Genomic DNA, 20,638 nt, shown 5'->3' with positions numbered 1-20,638 from the left:
TGTAGTAACCCGCTTAGCCAAACTCTCTTGTGTATTTCTTAGTTATAACATCTGTATATTCATTAGTTATACAGTCCCTTATGCTAAAATGATCTAGAAGATGAACTAATTGGCACTGCTTAGTAACATCTAGCAGCTTGTGAAGTACTCAGGCATTATGTCAACTACTGCGTGTCCCCATTCGTTATACTAGAGTGGGCCTAAATCTATCTCTATAAAGGCAGATTATGCAATGCTTAGATTATTCTCTCTCACAGTCCTTGACTAATCATCTGGGACTGCTATAAATCTGAGATTGCTATAAATCTCTTCTGTAATTTCCATTATATCAGGTTGAGGATTAAGGTTTTCTCTCGTGTGCTTATGGTAATGAATTGCATGTTACCAAAATTGCCTCTTATTGTATCTGCCAAATGCAAGCCACTGACTGACGGAATTTCCATTTACTATAATGCAGGTAATTGTTTTCCTTGAGGCTTTAAGTCTTTTTTATGGGATTCTTAATTTCTTTAGATGATGTTAGTATTCATCTAGCTAACAAAGCTAGTAGATCTGCTGCTGCTTTTCTCACTTCAAATGATTTTTTAATAGGTGTTTCTTATTCTGCTTCGTTTCTTGTGTGTTTTCAGAGGAAGATGAAATAGAGTTTTCCATCTTGGAATAACTGTGCCTATAGAATAAATTTGTGCTTTCCAGAGAATTTTCATTGAATAGAATGTGTGTAACTAAGAGCTTATTTTTTTTTTAAAAAAAAAAAAGGCAGGGAAGATGGAAGCAAGTGGTATAGAAATATTTTATACATAAGTATTAATGACCTAAAAACTTTTTCTGTCCCTGTAACTACATTCCTGTTAGAAAATATTATTCTGTACTATTCTGCTTCCCAGATAACCTTTAGCAGAATACTTACGTATTTAACAACATTTGAGGGTACAGGCTGAATATCATACGTAGAAATCTTTGCCTCACAGATACACAGTTATGTATAACTAGCTAGAAAGCCTAATCCTTCATCTCTCACAAGAAGTATAAAGGAAGGCAAGTGAGCCTTCCTAGTGTTAGTAACACTTATATTGGAATCATTCATTTGAAGAGGAGAGCAAAATCTCCTGACCAATGAAGCAGGGAGGATGGCTTTCACCCTCCTTAATTTGTCCCTCCTCAGTTTCTAGGTACTTGGGGGTTTAGTCAGATGACATAATGAGTTCAAGAAACTGGTAGAGAAACAAATCTTTATGTTACTAAGTAGGAATCCCTCGCAACATTTCCATTTATGGTTCTGGGAAAATTTCTTTAAAATGCTTTACATGGCCTACTGTACTCCATTCTGATTTCAGTAGGTATGTTAACGGTGTAAGTCTGACATCTGTGCTGTTCATAAATTGCAAATTGAAGCTCTCAAGAAAGGTTTTAGGATTACTGGAGAGAAGCAGAAACTTCTAAAGATCTATAATGCAAATTCTTAAGTTTATTTGACGAAGACTGTGATGAAGACTGATTATACCATTTCTCAAGAGCTAAATGCAACCTTTGTCTATACTGAATCAGATATTCAGTGTTTTCCCAGTGAATGAAATGCTTTTTCTTATCTACAAATACCAGGTAGCAGATTCTATTTGTTTATTCTGTCTTTGAAGAGCGTACAGGCAAGTTGGTCTTTCTTGTAAAATACAATCTGAAAAAATCTTATTTCTTCTGCCCTGGAATTGTAATCATAACAAATTGCTGTTTGCTTATGCATTTAACAGGGGAACCTGCTATCACTTGTGCAGCGTGGCTTCCTACTTGATCTGTGAGGTTAAGGGAGAAGGATTATAGGGTAGTAAAATCATCAGGACATTCTCTCTGTTCACTTGAAGATATTTATGTTTTTATGGGTATGGGAACTATTGAGTCATGGCCTGAACCTCTGATTGATCACCTGAGGCAAGGATTGAGTCAGCCGTGGAGCACAGGTGAAGGCAATTCAGCTGTGTCACCAGAAGTGGTGGAGCCTGGCTGCACCTCTGTTAGACTCCATTTTCTAGTGTGAGCCTGGGATACGGGTGAGCATTTCATTTTTTGATTGTCTCCACCACAATAATCTTTCCAATTATAAACCAGTAAAACATCATCCTGGGCTTTCTTCTAACTGTGCATTTGTTAATTGTACTTTATGCAGATGTCTCCTTTTGCTGCTTAGGTAAAGATTTTAATAAGCAAGTTTTTCTGGCATATAGTATATTGTTAATATAGTCTCTTAAACCTGCATCCTATCTAATTAAATGAATTTCACAGAAATTTAGATATAGTATATTCATATCCATATAAAATAGAAAGTAAAAAATCAATCTCTAAATTTTTAGTATAATGAACTGTACTCATTTTAACTTTCTTCTAGGTCTGTTTCTGAGCCACTCCTGTGTTCAAAGGAATACATTTTGATGCAGTGCATCAATCATACTCCTGTTTTAATTCCCCCCTTTCCCCCCTCGTTTTTTTTTTTTTTTCAGCATACCCTAAATCTATAATTATGTGAATCAATGATTTTCATTTAAGCTTTTATTTGGGTTTACAAATCATTTCTAGAGATGGTTCTTTACTTAGTTAGGTAAGGTAGATGGATCTTTTGTCAAATGTCAAGGGTTATATTCATGCTGTTAATTTAAATTTCCATCACCTGCCTTTCTGCACTTATCACTACACTGTTTCATGTAGTTTCATAAAATGTTTAACAGGTGCCAGAAAAGAAAATCTAGTTCAGAAAAAATAAAGGTCACTCAAAGATTTTAGAAAGAGACCAAATGCAGGTAGAAAAAGCTCAATCATGCAAAAGGTCAGATTAAATAAGACATACTGTGGGGTAATTTGTCCCCTACTTGCTTGACTTATGAAAGTTGTGGAAGCTCAGAGGTACAGGAGTTTTGTTTTTAGAAACAGTTGCTGAAGCCAAATTTTATGAAGCTGGATGTCTTTTACATAAGTTATCAACTCAGAGATACCTACCCACTTAAAAAGTAAGTCTTTTTTTGTGTGAAGATCATAAAACAGTTTTGTTAGCTCTCAGGCTTTATAAAGCAAATACTTTAAGTTATAGTGGGAGAAAGACAGGATTATGATTTTTTAAGAGCAGTCTTAGTCTTCAGTGCTTCTGTCCTTGGACTGGTGTGTCATGACTCATCTGAGCTTTGACAGATTGGAAGTTGTGCTATGTGCTGCACATTTGCAACTGATAATTTGTTTTTATCAAATATCTCATGTTCTTCTCCTACTTTGAGAAAAGAAATGCATGCCCATTATTTCTAGCATGTTAGCGAGTGTTTAAGGAAGGTCAGATAGTCACAGAGCTTTCTTGCACGCTTGTAGTTAAAGAAAAGAAAAAAAGCTGTTCACTTCCTCAAAGTATTTATTTGTTTCTCATTCATTTTACCATTTTATGTTGCGGAAAAAATATGTATTCAGAGCACATCTTTTTCAAATGTATTACTCTGCTTTGGGACAACTCTTGGTTGGTTTTCCAATCTAGTAGGTGATATTCTAGTTGCAATTAAAAGAGTTGTTGGACATGTAAGATACTCTTTTATGTACTATGATCAAAGAGATCATTTACCACTGAAAAGAATATGGAGGAGATAATAGCATCTGTCAAAAATTTTTCTCTATCGCAGAATTCAGGATAATTGGGAAATACTACTATAATTGCTTTCCTGTATAAGAAATTTCTTATATTTGCTTTGCTAGGATCCTTCTCTATCATCTTGTCATCTTCGGTGTCTGTAGAATAACTGACAGGGGCTAACAAGGAATTGTAGGTGTCAGTAGGATAGCCATAAGCCTAATTATTATTTATTTTACTGTTAAGATTAAGGAATGTCATCTTTAGCAGTTAGTAATTCTGTATCAACAGGTATCTCTATTAACACAGGGAGTTGGCTTAATTTATTTTTCTTACTTAATATTTTTTCTTTTGTGACTTCCACCCACCTTCAATCTAGGAAGTGATGTATCCAGATGATAAATAAATAACACAGGCAATCCCAAACAAGCACAGTACAGACACTGACCCACAAGCAGAATTAACCTAATAATTTCCAGAACCTTAATGTTATTGACAGTCACTCTTCAGGAGGTTGTTAATTCTTGTGAACATATGTCAATAATAGTTCAAAAAAAAAAAAAAAAAAAAAAAATCAAAATGAAAGAAACACCAATCAACTGAGACTAATATTCCCTTCATTCTTCCATTTCAAAGCCACTTACTCTCTTGTGGTTATAGTCATTGCAGTTCTCTGCATATTTTTAGAATTTATCTACAGGATTAAGAATAATTCTATATTATTTTCCTTCAGGAAGGATAAATTGAAAGTGTTATTTCAATGCCTGAGTCTTTTTTCTCATATGAGTAACTGAATTTTGTGTTTTCTTGTTTCCCGATCATATTTTAGGCAGAGAGCATTTGACTGAATTTTATTCTACACTAGTTTTATTGAATTACAAATAAGAAGAATTTAAGACTTGGCTCCATTCCTTCCTATGTTTTCTGTTAAGTAAGAGGTGTATTTACTTGTTTGCACAAACAAATACTTTTAGTACACTGTTTATTTTAATTTTAAAATAGGCAGTCAATTTGAAAAATTCTTATAAGGATGTCTGGGTTTTCTACAGCTGTGTTCCATAGTTGTTCTTATGGCTTCGGTTTGCTCCATTGGCTTTGACATCTAATCTTTGTCAAATCCACTTTCTGGAACAGAACAAAATGCTGCTACCCTTTCAGTGTGGTGCAGCTACAAACTAGAGTTAAATCAGGAAGTGATGAATGTTATATCAGGAAGGAATGCTCAAGCTGAATCATGATATGTGTTTTATTACAGTATATTCTTTCTCTAACGTAATTAAGCATCCCACTTCTCGATGAGACTGTGCAGGAGAACTCTATAGTAACTGTGAAACTCATTACAGTGTTGTGGGGCTATACTTGAAGATTACAGTACTTTTCAGTCAGTAAGACCTTCACCATACATTTGAAATGGAATTAAGAAACCTCATTTGGGTTCCTCTTTGCTTACTTCACAGATTATTCCTTTTGAAACAGCTGAGACAAGAAAGCAATGTATATTGGTTCATAAATATACTATATAAAGTGTTCCTTTCAGTAGGAGGGGGAAATAACATTGAAATAATGAACGTCAGTGGTAGTCTTGTAAACTTCCTTCATGTGCTTTCTTTTTCTTTTTTGTCTTGAAGATGAAGAGATGTTTTTACAGTCCTTTACTGTTCTTCAATCCGTATTTTTACTGTGAACTTTACATTTTGATCTGTAGGGTGAAGATGTAATTTCATTTATGCTGCCTAGCACTCAGTGGCGGTCTTGAAAAAATTTATATGCTTTCCAGCCTTTTCCAGAAATAATACAAAATGGTGTATGAGACCATTCTATACAAACAAAAACTACTTGAACCAATTGCTCTGAAGGCTTCTTTGTAAGTACATAACTTCCTTTTTTTCTAAAAACAGATCTTTTTTGTTGCTGTAACAGTATACAAACACTTTGCAGTACTATTCCAATTATATTTAGTTGAACTCCTTATTTGTCTTGATCTAGTTGAATGTGTTTTGTGACTCATTTTACTACTTCTGGTTGGAATTGTATTGTGTACTCTAAGTTCCTGTTCCACCTATGACAAAACCAAGTGGATCAGCATAGTTTGATTTAATGCTTTTATAGATAATTATGAAACAAATCTGCTCCTAAAGGTTTATTTTTCTGTTTACATGCAGTGATATAAAATTCCCCAAGTAACATACAGCTTTGTGAAACTGACGTTCTACTGAGATAATATCTTGAAATATTCGCTTCTAAAAATTAAAAGAATGAAGAATTTGCCATCAAAACACTGTCGTTGGAGGTTTTTATATGTTGTTTAGATTTTAACAGCTTCAAATGCCTTTGTTTCTGTTGAATGTGCTATTCTTTATCACTGTCACAATGTATGTGATCTGTGTGCAGTGTAAGCAATTATATTTCCCTGGTGACTAAAGTCATTTCTGTATATGGCAGCATGTAAAAGTTTGGAACTAAAAACTATCTAAATTTAAAACAATATAGATTTGTGACATTTCTACTGAGCCATGCCAAATCTTCGGGATTTTTTCCGTATTTGGTAATTATTGTGCAGCGAAGGGAAGGTAGCGCACGCAGTAAATATGGGTTTCATGGGGATATTTTGCGTATTTACATATGCAAAAAATAAAAGATTAGTTACTGCTTCTCTGTATCCCCTTAATAGTGTATTGATCTCTGAAACACATGCAGGGCTAATGCAATAGTTGGAGCGTACTACAGTGCATTGCATTTAAATCCCTGTGGATGCCCAAAGGTCACTATTTTATGGCGCTACATTGTAACCCTCTAATGCTCTCACATTCTAAGATGAACTCGATTCAGTTTCAGTATGTGCTGTTCCTCTTCTAGAGTGAAATCTGAAACAAACTTACGCGCAAGTCAGATATTAGATTCTTTCAGCATGATCTACAAGAGACTTTTTCAACAAACCCACACAGTTTATTGGTTTTCATGTTTACTCCCACATGTTCGCATACCATCTTCCTTACTATACGCCTGATTATTTTTGCTAAAACATTGGTCTCTGTGCTCTGTTTCTATATTTTCACCTCCTATTAGCACATAGTTATTTTGCCAGACTTCTCTTATTTCTCCCATTATCTGATTTCCTGGCAATATTTTTTTTATACTAATAGAGCTCCCTAAGGTTTCCTCACTTGAGGAACAGCAGCTCACATTCAGAATGGGGCTTTATCTCACAGACCTGAGCTGTGCAACCTTCTGCACCAGCACAGCAGGGGAGGCTTAATGGGAACAGGCTGCATGAGTGAGTGGAAGTCTAAGCAAGCAGGGAAAAACTCTGTACCTGAATACACTGCCGACAGAATAACATTCTGGCAAATCTAGAGGCAAAAAGCTACAGTTAGGAGTTAGCTTCTGTATTGCAATTGCTTAACAGTCTTTTTTATTATTATTGAATCATATGTGCTTCCAAGAAAGGCATCTAGTTTCATTTTGGAAACTCAAACTCTTTTGCTCCTTAGTGTTCGACACCAGACATGAATTCCTTTCCAATCTAGAGAACAACTGCACCTGATGTACGACTTAAACATGTTTGAACCCAAACACTGTCACAACACAGCAGTCTTAGTTTAGCATCTTTAACAGCAAGAAGTGACCAGTGTAGGCTTCAGTACAGGTGAAATAGTCTCACAGTGATAGATTAAATGTTAGGATCTTCAGCTGAAGGGAGGCATTGCTCTAAATTCTGAGAGAAAGCTGCAAAGGAGAAAAAAAGTCATTTTTGGATGCCAACTTTATTTCATGTTCATGTGTTATGTTCGTTTGCTTTTCACTAATTTTATTGAGAACAGTTTTTTTTTTTTTTTTTTTTCTAGAGAGATTGTTCCTAAAATTTCATAAGAGGGAGGAATGTCTTTGCATGCATGAGAAGAAATGAATTTGTCTCCTTCTCTATTAGGCACATGTGGAGTTAGAAACCCTGAAGCATCCTCCTTTTTCCAGATTCATGGGGCAGTTTGCATTTAAAAAGTTGCTTAAGCCTCTTATGTGAAGTTAAGTTATTCTCTCAAAAAGCCAGAAATAATAGTATATGATTAAAATTATAAATCCTGTAAGTCAATAACAGATTTCAAAAGTGGCTAGTTGGAGTACAAAAGACGAAATGAGTAATTTACTAGTTTCTACTAACTTAATGACTGAAATTATCATTATTGTGGATGTTTTTTCCATTTTTGTATTAGAAGAGATGAATTGCTCTATACCAAAGTCTCTTCTTAGCCCATTTAAGTTGAGAAAATAAGTTAAACTGACAAAACAAAAGAATAATTCCTTGCAACAACTAAATTAATTGGCTACAAAAATATAAGTTGGTTTCTGGACTGTTAAGTCACTTGCTCTCAGGAAAATGTATACTTGTGAGAGAGAACCCTAAATGTAAATTAGAAGTATTCTTTGTAGAAAAGGCTCTGCATGGGTAAGAAAACAGTATGAATATATAAGAAAGAAATTACTGACCTTTTTGAAAGTTAATAATAGAAAATAGGCTAGAGCAACATGAATGCTGTTCTAACTGAAGTGTAAAAGAATATTTATGTCACTTTCAGTGCCATGTATAATAAATGTGTATATGATCCAAATGTGTGTCCTTAAAAGTAAAATCAGTGTATGTTCATCTAAAGATATGGTGCCATGGACCTAAAATAATTCTAGGATTGCTATCTGCTGGCAGATATACATTATTTATTTTTAAGACTCTTTTCATTTATTACGCCTGTCAAACTAACAGTGCTGTTAGTGGTTTACTTCCTCTCTTTCTTTGTCATAATCACTGAAACATGAGCCTACTTGTGATAATGGGTTTGTATGTGGATCAATTGTATCATCCTGTAAGGGTGACATTGAAGTTAAAAGAAATGACTAGAGAAGGACTCAGGGGAAGTGAAAGCTAATTAGTCAAGTTAAAAAGGGATAATTCATTGCAGGCATTGTTTTAGAAACAAATTTCAAAGTTTCATTTCCACTTCAAAGTTGCAGACTGTAGCTTGCAGAACTATCTTGATGCTTAAAGTTGAAGGAAAACAACCTTCTTTCTAATTGAACAATGTCTGAATGAGATGCAAGACCTACATCGTTATAGTTCAAAACAATTATTGAGAAAGAATATCTCACTTCAGGGTTTTGGAGACTTCCCTGCCACTCCCAGTGACTTTAGACATGTTTCCCTCTTTCTTCTCCCACCTCCTCCAATCTTAAAAGATATGGCAAGTGTGTATGTGTGTGTGTATACGTATGCACACACAAATCTTTGGCTTTGGAAAAACATGTTTGTTGAAGTTTTGCAGAGAACTACGCAGCAGCAAATTAGCTGCCTGTGTATGTTAAAGAATATAGAAGGTACATGAGCAATCAAAAAGCTTTTTAGCTATCTTAACTGAAGAGTTAGCTGGTGAGAGCTGTGACAATCAGTATAATTAAGATTTCATTTTAATTCCTTCTAATCGGAACTGAAAACTTTCTGAATTGTTTCAGTTTGGCCAGATAATTCTTGATCAGCTCTTTTCAGCTAAGTTACACAGAAACTAATGAAATATTGCTTTTCCACTTCAGAACAAAAGAAAATACTTTAAAACCTTTTCTGCGATTATAGCTCTGAAACAACTAAACTTATAATGAATAGTAGATTATAATCTGTCAAATGAATGCTCCAGTGACTACACATTTAATTGGAATGTGCCATAAAATCTCTTTTCCCAAAGCACAAATAATGCTATTTCTATGCTGTTTTCTTAAGTATGGTTCAAGGAAGTATCTATATGACAAGAAATGGTTAACAGTCCATATCTTGTGTGTGAGTGTAATGGGACACCTGCTTTTTTCAAATAATATTTATAATATTGCACAGTTTCATATTTATAGTATTTGCACATTTCATTCATCTTCCCATGTGATGATTCCCATGTTCATGGTTATGAAGTATCTGTAGATTGTGCAATATTAAGGGCTAAAAAGTGAATCTCCTTCAACAAGACAAAAGCTTATTATAATAACACAATGTGAAAGAGAAATTTCTTATACAACCCCTGAATTTGCAGTTAAGATATAGTTACAATTTAAAACTTTTCAGGAAAGTACATATTTAGAAAGATGAAGAGAAAAGGTGCAGCAATGATTGTTGACAAGATTGGAATACAGTCAGAAAAATAGTGAGCCATGTTATGTATCCATATAGATCGAATGGAGAATTATGAATAAGTAAGCAAAGAAGATAAGAAACTAATATTCAAATACATGGTGCTCTTTCATGTCATTTAAGTATTATTATCACAGACAGAACACTAGGAAAAAGTTTTCTCCCATCTACAGTGTGCAAAATAGAAGAGCTTGTCAGAAACAAAGTTATGAGAAAGACATTAACTGAGGTAATTTAATATAGACTATTATTTGATGCATATATAAACAACTCTATTATTACTTTATTTAAATATATATTAGTATATGTTATCAAAACACTTTTGAGGAATAGGTGTGATCCTCCTCATGTGTAAAGACCTATTTCTACAAATCTCATTGAATTCCATGTGTTGTAGCCTTAAAAGAGAATCGTCTGTGTGCCTGATGCTTGCTGTTCTAAGTAGCATAGTTGAAAAAATCCTCAAAGGGAAGCAAATCCTGTTGAAGCCATGTATATTGCAATTTCTGTAGCATACGTATTAAAGAATTTGAAAAGTCTTGGTGGAAATGTAGATTCTGATTTGACAGGTAGAATTACATACTGTGAGGTTGCAGCAGGCTTTTGATATGTGGAATTCTCTTGCAGACGTCTATAATCCTTCAGTTATACGTTCAGAGTTCTCAAGTGTTCTGACTTATTAGAATAAATATAGAGCTATTGTTTATTCAAATGGTAGTCCAATATGTTCAACAAGCAACCACCTTGATACAGTACCAAGGGAGAGAAGTCATTGGGAGCAATTTTGTTTGAGACACATATAAATGTGTAGTATCTGGCAACAATCTAGTCACAAAATGCAATAGTAAGATTTTTTCTCTGTTCTACAGTAGAGTTGCTATCCAGATTCTTTTACAGATTAGAAGAGAACTTCCTTGATCATTGCTACATAGACTGGTATATTACAGTGGCTGCTCTCAAAGTAATTTATTTCATTATGTTGGCCAATGATGCCAGAGGCAGATGTAGGTGGTGTGGCAGTAGAGGTTGAACCTTCCCACCGATATTCCATTATGCTTTGTGGTCATTTGGCAGATGGCAGCAGATGGGCAGTCTGGCAGGCATGCAGGCTCTTTTTCATCACTAATGAAAATGCTCAGCTAGAGGTAGCGAGTATGTTGAAAACCAATGTTTTGCCGTTATGGAATGGCTCTATCAAATAGTGTTGTTGTGCTCTTTGCTGTCATTTCCACGGAAATAAATAGGCTTTACTTTCAGTGCAAAAGAGACATACAAAGAGATATCTTGGGCTTTCTTTCATTTCAAGATTTTAACACAGAGTTCATACCAGTCTTTTGAAATAATTTTGCTTTGGTTATTACTCACTTGCAAGCTCATTTGAAGGGAATTTCAGTCTCACCTTAAGGTAAGAACTTTACTTTACATCGTTGTTTTGCCATGCAAGGGGAAACGTCTCAATTCAGCAGTTGATTCCTATAGTTTAGATGTATTTTTAACTCATTCTGGTGGAATCCTTTCTACACAACTGTTTGTTGTAACAGACAGTCTTTTCGTCAACTATTCAAGCCTTTCAAGAAATCTTCGCGCCATTAGAACCAACAAACCCCCACAGCACTGAGACTATTTTTATTCAGGTCCTTTGTGAGGGGAAAAAAAAATGCAGAAGTCCTACAGAAGGCAGGTATTCAATTTACTCACTGCTTACGTAGAATATCGGAGTTACCTGTGATGGAGCAAATTTGTGTAGTATATTTTGTCTTTGCTGGAGTCCAATAAAATAGTTGGAAGGGACCTTTAAATGTCATCTAATCCTACTGCCCTTCAATGAGTAGAGACATCTGCAGCTAGATCAGAGCCCTTCCTCCTCTTTGTGTTCCTTTGGCTTTGTGTGTGATGTGTTTTTCTTGATTATTTTGTTGTTGTTTTTAATCTAGTGCAAGGCAGTATGTGATGCAGTGTGCCACTGAGTGGGTAACTGGTCTTGTACTTAAATGATGTTAATTCTCCATCTGAGATGTCTTTTAAAACAAAGAATTTGAACTACAGCATGCTGTAGAAAGAAAGTGGAAGATTGTCATTTACTTGCATATGTAAGTTGAAGAGCTGAGACCCACCAGAGAGTAAGCAGTACTGTACCAGTGTGGAAAACAGTGCCATTCCTTCATTTAGCATTACAGAAAACTGGAAAGTTGAGATAAGTTATAGGCATTTGTTTTGTAATAAAGTAATAATTTAATCTTTTAATACTAAGGATATTAAAATTTGTTCCACAGTTACCTAGAATAATGTACAGTATAATTTTCTCATGATAGAGAGAGAAAGAAAACAAAAGCTCTGTGCTTCTCTGTCATTACTATCATCTTCAATTCTAATATGTTTCTTTAGAGATGGGAGGTCAAAAATGGACACAGTAGTGAAATGTGGATTTCTACAGTTAAATAATTTCCATCTCGCAGTTCTTTGACAAGAACTCTAAATGTAGTTTGCACTTTGTTGGCTGCTGTTCAGTGGTGTCCTGTTTTCACTCCAGGAAAAAATTAGTCACACAAGCAACTGACTTTTTATCTCTGAAGTTGGGAAAAATTTTTGTTGTTTGTTTCTTTAATCTGATGACATCTTCAGTTTATCCACACTGAATTTCAGCTGCTGTTCCACTGCCCAGTTTTTCATGCTCTTAAGGAGTGTTTCTGCAATTTGTCAGCCTGCCCCCAGCCTTGCTGCCCTGTATAGCTTTTTATCATCAAGCAACTTTTATCATCTTGCTGCTCAACTGCTTTTTCAGATCACTTATTTCAAAGTCAAATATCCAGACCATTATAAAAATTGACCTTTACTTCCACTCTCTGCTTCTTAATCATAAGCAGATTATTTATCTTTTTCAGATCTCTATCTCTTATATCTACTTAACATTGGGACGTCAGGATGTCACTTCATTTCTTTCTTAGTCAGGATTAGGAATCAGGAACCCTTGACTATGAAAGTTAATTAGACGCAAATATGGCCTCAACACTCACAGGTTTGTCCCCTTTTGGGGGGTAAGACACAGGGCTGCTTGACAGTTACTTCTGAATATCCCAGACCAGATGACTTGCTTCCTCTTTTCACTTCCTTCTCAATTCCTTCTCTTCAGTCATGCTCAATTTTTTCCAAATAGGCATGTCACCTCTCCAGTGCTGTTTGCAAGCTCCTAGCAGTCATCACAAGCCTGCTTTTCTTTCTTTACCTTCCTAAAGCCTTTCAATTTTTCATATTTGTTCTAACTATCACTGGGATCAGCTCAATATTCTATCCATGAGCAACCCCACAAATGATATTTCCATCCTTCTCCTTAAAAAATTGAAAAATAAAAATTACAGGCTAGTTTTTCTCCTGCCTTTGTTACTATTCACAAGAATTTATTTCTCCTTTAATTGTAGTGTTTGTCTCTGCAGATGGTCTTATCACTACTCTTCCTAATTGTTGTGGGTCATCTTTATTAGGCTCTTGTTCATGACTACAACCTTAAACCAGGAATTCCATTATTGTTGAAATGTTATCAAAGCAATAATTAGTGCTCATTTTCAAAATAGTGCTGTGAATTACGCCAATTAATATCAGAGTCCAATGCTCTTTGATCAGATTCTTTAGAATTTTGCATGTGTGGACAATATAAAATGTATATGATGAAGATATTTTAAGTTATGTGAGACTTTGATTTAGAAAAATGAAACAGCAGTGTACTAAAGACATCATACAAGCAGAATATAACATTTGCAATTTATACTTAAAATCATGGAATCCTCAGAGTTGGAAAAGACCTTTGAAGGTCATCTAGTTTAACTCCCCTGTAATGAGCAGGGACATCCACAGCCAGGTCAGATCTACTGCATCTCTGGGCTTCCTATTCCCGTGCTTCACCACCCTCACTGTCAAAGACTTCTTCCTCATATCCAATCTACATTTACCCTCTTTCAGTTTGAAACAATTTCCTCTTGTCCTGTCACCACAGACCCTTCTAAAGAGTCTGTCCTCCTCTTTTCTGTAGCTTGCCTTTAGATACTGAAAGGACTCCATCAGATCACAGTAGAAATCACCTGTATATCTGTGCTTTGCTGTCATCATGATGCTGGATGTCCTCAGTCACCAGGAAGGTATCTGTAGCTTGAAGCCAGCTCAAATCTGCTGCTGTCTTTAAAATTCGTTTGGTAGTTTTTTAGCTTTTATAAACTTTGTTGGGCTGAACCATGTTTTCACTCTTCTGCCACATTCACAGTTTTTTCTTCCAAAGATCTCAGGGAGAAATGCAGAACTTGTTAATCCATTCAGTTGATAACATCTGTTTATCTCAAACAAAAGCCACACTCCCTTTTTGTTGGGATAAAGTTAACTTTTTTGCAACAGCTGTGGTCAGTCTCAGTCTGCATTATTCCCTAAGATTCATGAGCATTGCCCATCTCCAATTGCCCATCTCCACTGATACTTCTTCCATTATAGAGATTATGAGCCACTCAACCTTCTATGAGAGGGCTATACCTCCTGGGCGTGTTCCAAATTGTTCATGTCCCTGATCCTTCTGGTGACCCTTTGTCCTCTCTCGTCCTAAATCTGTTTAGATTTATTCTGCAGACAGATAAAACAGAACTCCAGCACAGCATTTTAGTTTTGCTGAGTGATTTTCTATTCCCTCTTAAGCTCCTTTAAAGAGAATTGTATCCATTTTATAGCTAAACTTTCACAGATTGAGGTATATTTAACTTCTGTTTAAACTTCTGTATCATTATAAATATAAATAGTAACACATACATAGATATGTACATGTAAATAAAATATAGGTTTATCACTCCATATATATTTCACCCTTATTCACATAAGCCATAATATGTCCTTATGTATTGTACTCCCTCAACATGTTCAGTAATTCTTTGTCTTATCTCTGTTAATTTGTGTAGTTAAGACAACAAAATATCAGGCTTCAATTATCAGTGTTCTAGCTGATAGCTTTTCTTCTTTAAAAAGCCCCGAAAATTGATATTACATTTAATTTAAATCCAGAGCTGTAGTGCATTGCATTTTACGTATTCAGCTATTTTATCTTTGAGTTTTATAAAGGCTTTATTCTGGGTTATTATTATTGATATGATTGTTTATGATGTTTATCTATACGATTTATCTATACGATATACTTCTTCACAACTACCTCACCTTCAGATTCTATGTTCTTTGTTTCTTCAAAGAAGAAAGACTTCTGCTATGGAAATCATAGGCTCTTAACAATAAGCAGTGATTTACAGAATATTCTTCAGTTTATCACAATGACTCTGAATCCTTCCTTTAGGAAGCCCAATTTAGGCTTGTTAGTTGTCCCAGAGTAGGTCCAGCATCTTGTTTCAGCATTCATTTTGGTCTCTTATCTTTTTTTCTCAAGGTAACAGGTGTTATGAGAGCCTAATTAGAGATAAATTCACTGCTGTCTGTTCATCTATCAGCCCTTACCATAGAAGGCTACTGAGCTGATCAGTAGTGATTGCCTCTTTGTGTGGTAGTCTGTGCTGAAGACTTCCGCACCTTCTTGTCTCCCATGCTTTAATAGATGCTTTCTATGATTATTTGGTCCATCCCCTTCCTGGGGATCAAGTTGACAAGCCTTAAGTTCCCTGGATACTCTTACCTGCTCAACTGACATATAAGGACACAAAGCAGTTGGTATTAAATGAAGTTGCTTAAATACCACCACTCCTTTTTTTTTTTTTCTTTTTTTTTCTCCAGTTGTTGCTGACTCTCCAGTTTCATTTGGAGGGCAATATTTGGTGTCCCCATGCTGACATGTGGTCTAAATGAAGACAGGAAGAAAAGAAACAGTGAAAACATTGAGGCCAAAACTTTGTAAAATGACTATTACAAGGTCCTGGAAGCAGAGAAGTAGACAGAGAAGTTTACTTTTAACTACAGGTTGTCTAGAGTTCATAGATAGCTGGCTGAACCATCAGGTCAGCAGCAAATGGTATGAAAGGTTTGGTGCATAGGAGAGATAGATATCTAATTTAATAATGTCAGGAACACTTAAAGGTAATGGAAAAAAATGAATGGAAATGGTTATACAAAAAAGATGATATGGGTAGAATATGAAGGAAAGCATGAAGCAACTCTTCTAGAGTTCTCTCTCCAAAGGAACTTAAAAGAGAACTGAGACTGCAGTGCTAAAGAAAATGTGTTCCACAATGTGTATAGTAGTATAGACTCAAGGATAGATAGGCTAAGAAATGTAAGCTGAAGGTGTGAGGAATTGATCCAGAGGAAATGTGGGAGTAGAAGACTAGGTGTCACAAAAAGGAAAACTTGAAATTCAGAAGAGAATTGGAATCTTGGATGGGGATCCAGGATAGGGAGGTATTTTATCGGCTGTGCTTCAGAATTGAAACTGAAATGAGGACTGAGATTTTCTGGCCTAAACAAAAATGAGTAACCGCTTCAAGGAATAAGGATAGTAAAAGATTTCACATTACTAGACTGGAACACAAGGAGTATGGATGAGATGAAAAAGATATGTTAGTACAGTTTTTCAAGAGAAACAATATTTCTAGAGACAACTTAGTGTTTATTCAAGAAAAGACAGGGACGTACCAGGTGGGATTACAGATCATATAATCTAAGGTTCACTTACTACCTCATCTACAATGGCAATCAACAGTGAAGTAACAGACACTTTAAATATTTAGCATATATCTTCTGTTTCCCTGAAATTACTGTTCAGGGACTTCCTTTACGTTAATGAATTTCATTCCATACTTTGCAGGAACCAAGTCTTTCAAGCCTATTTTTTTTAAAATGTTCTGTTACCAAGTGTTGATCATGTACAATGGCAGTAGACTGTTGTCCATTGTTTTCTTATAGAGTGATTATCATCTCTCTACCTATCAGCTCAGTATTAACAGGGATCTTTTTTTTTTTATTTTTAATTTATATAGTTATTGAAGCATAATTGGTTTTTTTTTGTTGTTGTTGTTTCTGGCTTTGACATCTCAGCTGAATGCTTCACCTGCTTCCTTCCTAGTAAAATTATCTGAAAAGAAGCATTGAAAACACTGCCTACTATCTAAAAAAAATTTGTGTCTGACAGTGGTGGGTGAGGGTGTTTTCCTGATATTTCCTGAGATTCCAGAAGGAAATAAATTTTCTCTATTTGGGAACATAGAGGTGTCCCATTTCTGCCTCAACTATCAGAGACTGTTTATTTGGATGAGTCTATTCCTAGAGACTTCTGTGCAGTGAAAGAAATAGGGTAATGTCAAGAAGGGATTTGCTGCATAGGGTTACTAGCAGATTTTGTCAAGTTGACACAAAATCAATCAGCAGAGCCACCAACAAGCTGTAGTCATGCTTTCCTGAGGTTTTGAAATTCAATACTTATGAATGGTGAATGCCTCCTGGTCAGAGACTTCTTCATCTTTGGAGTAAAGCAATGGTTTGCTAGTCAGCTGCTTTTTTATTAATGCTTTGATGTATACATATCATAACTACAGTTCATTGAAAAGATTTTATAAATGTCCACCTGATTTAAGAGAGCAACTACCAGAGAGCATACTTGTTTTATTAATACAGAGTGAAATATTTGAAAATGGAATATCTTGAAAGAGTAGAATTCAGGTTTTTCATATGGTTTCCCACTAAACTGACGTTAAGTAGCATCTGTTCACTGAAATGGCCAGAGAAAAATAATCTTCATACATGTCTTTCCCTAACTAGGAAAACAAATAAAAGCCTTTGGACTTGGACTTGGTGTCCTGTAATTTTATTGCTGGAAAATTAAAGCACTGAATGGACTCTCAGAGTCTTCAGCTTACTGTAAATAAAACTATACAGTCATTTTAATGTTAGATTTAAGCAGTGAGGTCTTGCCAAGAGAGGAAAGATATATCATGAGCATGTCTTTTTAAATTGTCACCCTAGGATAAATATGGATTATTTCCATACTTGTTTCATAGGATTCTCTGTCCATTGTATTTCACTTTCTTCATTTATTCTCCATGCTAAACTTTTATTCATTTATAACATAAAACTTGCATTGCAGTCCTACAAGAACATTTTAGATTTTACAGCTAAACTGACTTATTTCCATTTCATGAGATTTCCTTAGAAATTAATGCTTGCTGGTCTTTTGCTTCCCATTTCCAGTGTAACTTGAGACTTCTTGGATTATTCCCTTGTGCTACTTAACCAAACCCATTTAAAATTGATGGGTATTTAAATGCATGGCTGAGAGAATGAGCTGAAATCAAAGAGGGTTTCACAGATTTGTCTGTGGGTCTGCAGTCCCTCTTTTACTCATTTTTGTGTTATCTGAGAATAAGCTGACAAAGAAGTATCTGATCCCAGGGAGCTCACAGTGCTGACATTTTAAAATTTATAATTCTTTTGTAGAGAAGTCCATGAAAAACTCTGCAACTGGAGTTCCCAGTATTGTTTCCGTTTTCTCAAGAACTACACTCTAGATCAGACTCTGATCTTGTTCTAGGAAGATCTGCAATAAATAGATTTGCAAGAGTTGTCTAGCTTCTATATAAATTGAAGATCATGCTATAGCAAGTGAAGTTAAGAATAGTAATTCAGACAAAAAAAGTTATTTTTTTCTGTGATTTCCATTCTCTAGTGATCCTGGCAAGACTTTAATAGATACTCAGTTGTCTGAAGTGATAATCAAAACCAGTGGACTTAACTGTACGTGATTCCTATGAATATGGATTGTACTGTCATCTATTTAGATAGAGCTAAGTAGTAGGAAGAAATATTGCTTTGTAATACCAAAAAAAATTTAAAATCTTCCCAAAAAGTAATGCCTCCTATTTTATGTTGGACAATGATGTCATAGGCAGATGGTGGTATGACAGTAGAGCTTGAGCCTTCCCACAACTATTACATTTTGCTGCCGTGTGACAGACAGTAATAGAGGGGCAGTCGGACAAAATGGCAGCTGAGTGTGCAAAGGTATGTCATTGAGTACCTCTATTTGGAAAAAAATGGCACCTGTTGACATTTGTTGGTGCTTGCTGAATGTAAATGGAGGCCAAACATTGGATGTGAACACAGTGAGGTGATGGGTGGTGTGTTTTAGCAGTAGTGACATCAACAGTGAGTCACCTCCACTGACGCAGATTTTATGAGCATCTTATTCATCACTGGGGAAAACGTGTAACTGATCATGGTGGTTTGCATCTGAGAATTTGTTCTATCAAATAGTGTTATTGTGCTTTTTTTGTGTCTGATATTGTTTCTATGGAAATAAATAGGAGGTATTACTTTTACAGCGACCTACTACCATAGAGATGAGATGTGTCTCAATACCTTAAATCTAGAAACATCTTAATATAAATACAAATGTTACTGATTTAGTCTGAGGAGCAGAAATGATTGTATTGCCTTAAGCTAGTTATGTATTTGATCATTGTGCTTGGTCTATCCTTCAGTGCACTGTACCTGTATATACTGATCTGAAGTGGAGGAAGTGAAAACAGTTAATTGAAGAACTTCATTTTTCAGCTTTTATGAACCTGCTCAGATTACTTTCAGCATCTACTTCTTTTTCTTTCTTCCTTGGAAAGATGTATGGATTCATAGGAATGGGAGCTTGTTTTTAATGAGAAATAACTGAATACAAAGTAACTTCGTCACTTTATAATTTGGTTTGAACCTGTACTGGTTAATAAAAATTTAACTGTGTTAGGGGATGTGTCTTTTCCAAAAGCATCAACCACTGTATTGATCCCTTAAAAAGTGAAGTTGAACTGCTATAATGGTCACTGCTTCTGCATACATTCAGCAGTGAATGCACATGCAGTGTGGGGAAGGAGAACAACTATTCATGTTTCAGAGAAGAAAAGGGAGTTCTATCACTTAAAGAAATAAAAATGTGTAGATTTTGATTTGTTTATTCCTTAACTTCTAAAATGTGTTTTCTTTGACATCTTTGGCATGTCATTGGTGGAAGTAAAAAAGCAGATTAAGTATATCTGATTAGAATATTTATCATTGTGAATGGATATTTGAGGAGAGAATTTACAGTTCAGATTGTATCCTGATGTCCTAGCAATCTGAAATGTGATGTGATGTACAAATACAACTGCTTTACCTTTCTCTGTCACTGGATAACAAAAAAAAAAAAAAATCACCCAAACCACAAAACCTTACTGTAAATGGAGAGAGAAACTGGAAAAATATGTTAACTTCATGAGGAAAAAAAATTATCAATGCCTGGCCAAATAATTAAGAGCTAGAAGAATTTCTTACAGTGAACTTTTAGTAATCGGATCTTTTCAGATGAAAATGATCATCAATTTAGTGCTTTTCTACTTTTGGAGTTGCAAGTAATAGAAAACTTAATTGCATGAAAGCTATAAAAACTGTGAAATCTTTACTTAGAACTTTATATTTGAATAGATTCGTTGTTACAAGGGTGTAAGGAAAGTAAACATCTGAAAGCAAAGTTGTTGGAAGTTTAGAGAAATCCATGAAAAAATTGGTTACTTAGTTTCTTTCTTTTTGTTTTAACATCTTTTAGAGGGAATGGACGTTTACCTTGGTGACAGTTAATAAAGAACAGTGGGTAGAAATTATCTAATTGGTTTTCTATTATGTTATTATTTGTATCATGTATTATATCAGCTACCAACTTGCTGATGGAGTGGTCTGATTTCACTGCTGCACATGCATGTGTTCATTGTGTTGATCCTTTGTTGTTTGAGCTCAGAACCAGGAGTTTTAATAGATCTTCCCCAAACATTTCTAGTTAACTTCAGAATGACTTACACAAAATATATTTTTTGTAATGCATCTCGAAATAAGCTCTTCAAGTATTTTATGTAATAAAGCAAAATTGAAGGCAGAACTTCAATTTCACACTTTCAGTCCAC

The 20,638-nt window shown here is 35.1% G+C and overlaps 1 long non-coding RNA gene across 2 annotated transcripts; it reads left to right on the top strand.

Moving 5' to 3' along the window:
• Positions 1-275: 275 nt before the first annotated feature.
• On the top strand, positions 276-20,278 carry LOC128080263 (uncharacterized). Of its 2 annotated transcripts, none has more exons than XR_008206559.1 (3): positions 276-457; positions 5,301-5,459; positions 19,196-20,278. It is a non-coding gene; the product is annotated as an uncharacterized LOC128080263 (long non-coding RNA). The 2 variants fall into 2 exon arrangements; XR_008206560.1 differs by lacking the exon at positions 19,196-20,278 and adding an exon at positions 7,441-8,330.
• The last annotated feature ends 360 nt before the right edge of the window (positions 20,279-20,638 follow it).

This window comes from Tympanuchus pallidicinctus, unplaced genomic scaffold (genome assembly GCF_026119805.1).
Source record: "Tympanuchus pallidicinctus isolate F22 unplaced genomic scaffold, pur_lepc_1.0 scaffold2, whole genome shotgun sequence".
Taxonomy (NCBI): Eukaryota; Metazoa; Chordata; class Aves; order Galliformes; family Phasianidae; genus Tympanuchus; species Tympanuchus pallidicinctus.
The sequence above is the reverse complement of the archived record's forward strand: the minus strand, read 5'-3'. Positions and strand labels throughout refer to the sequence as shown.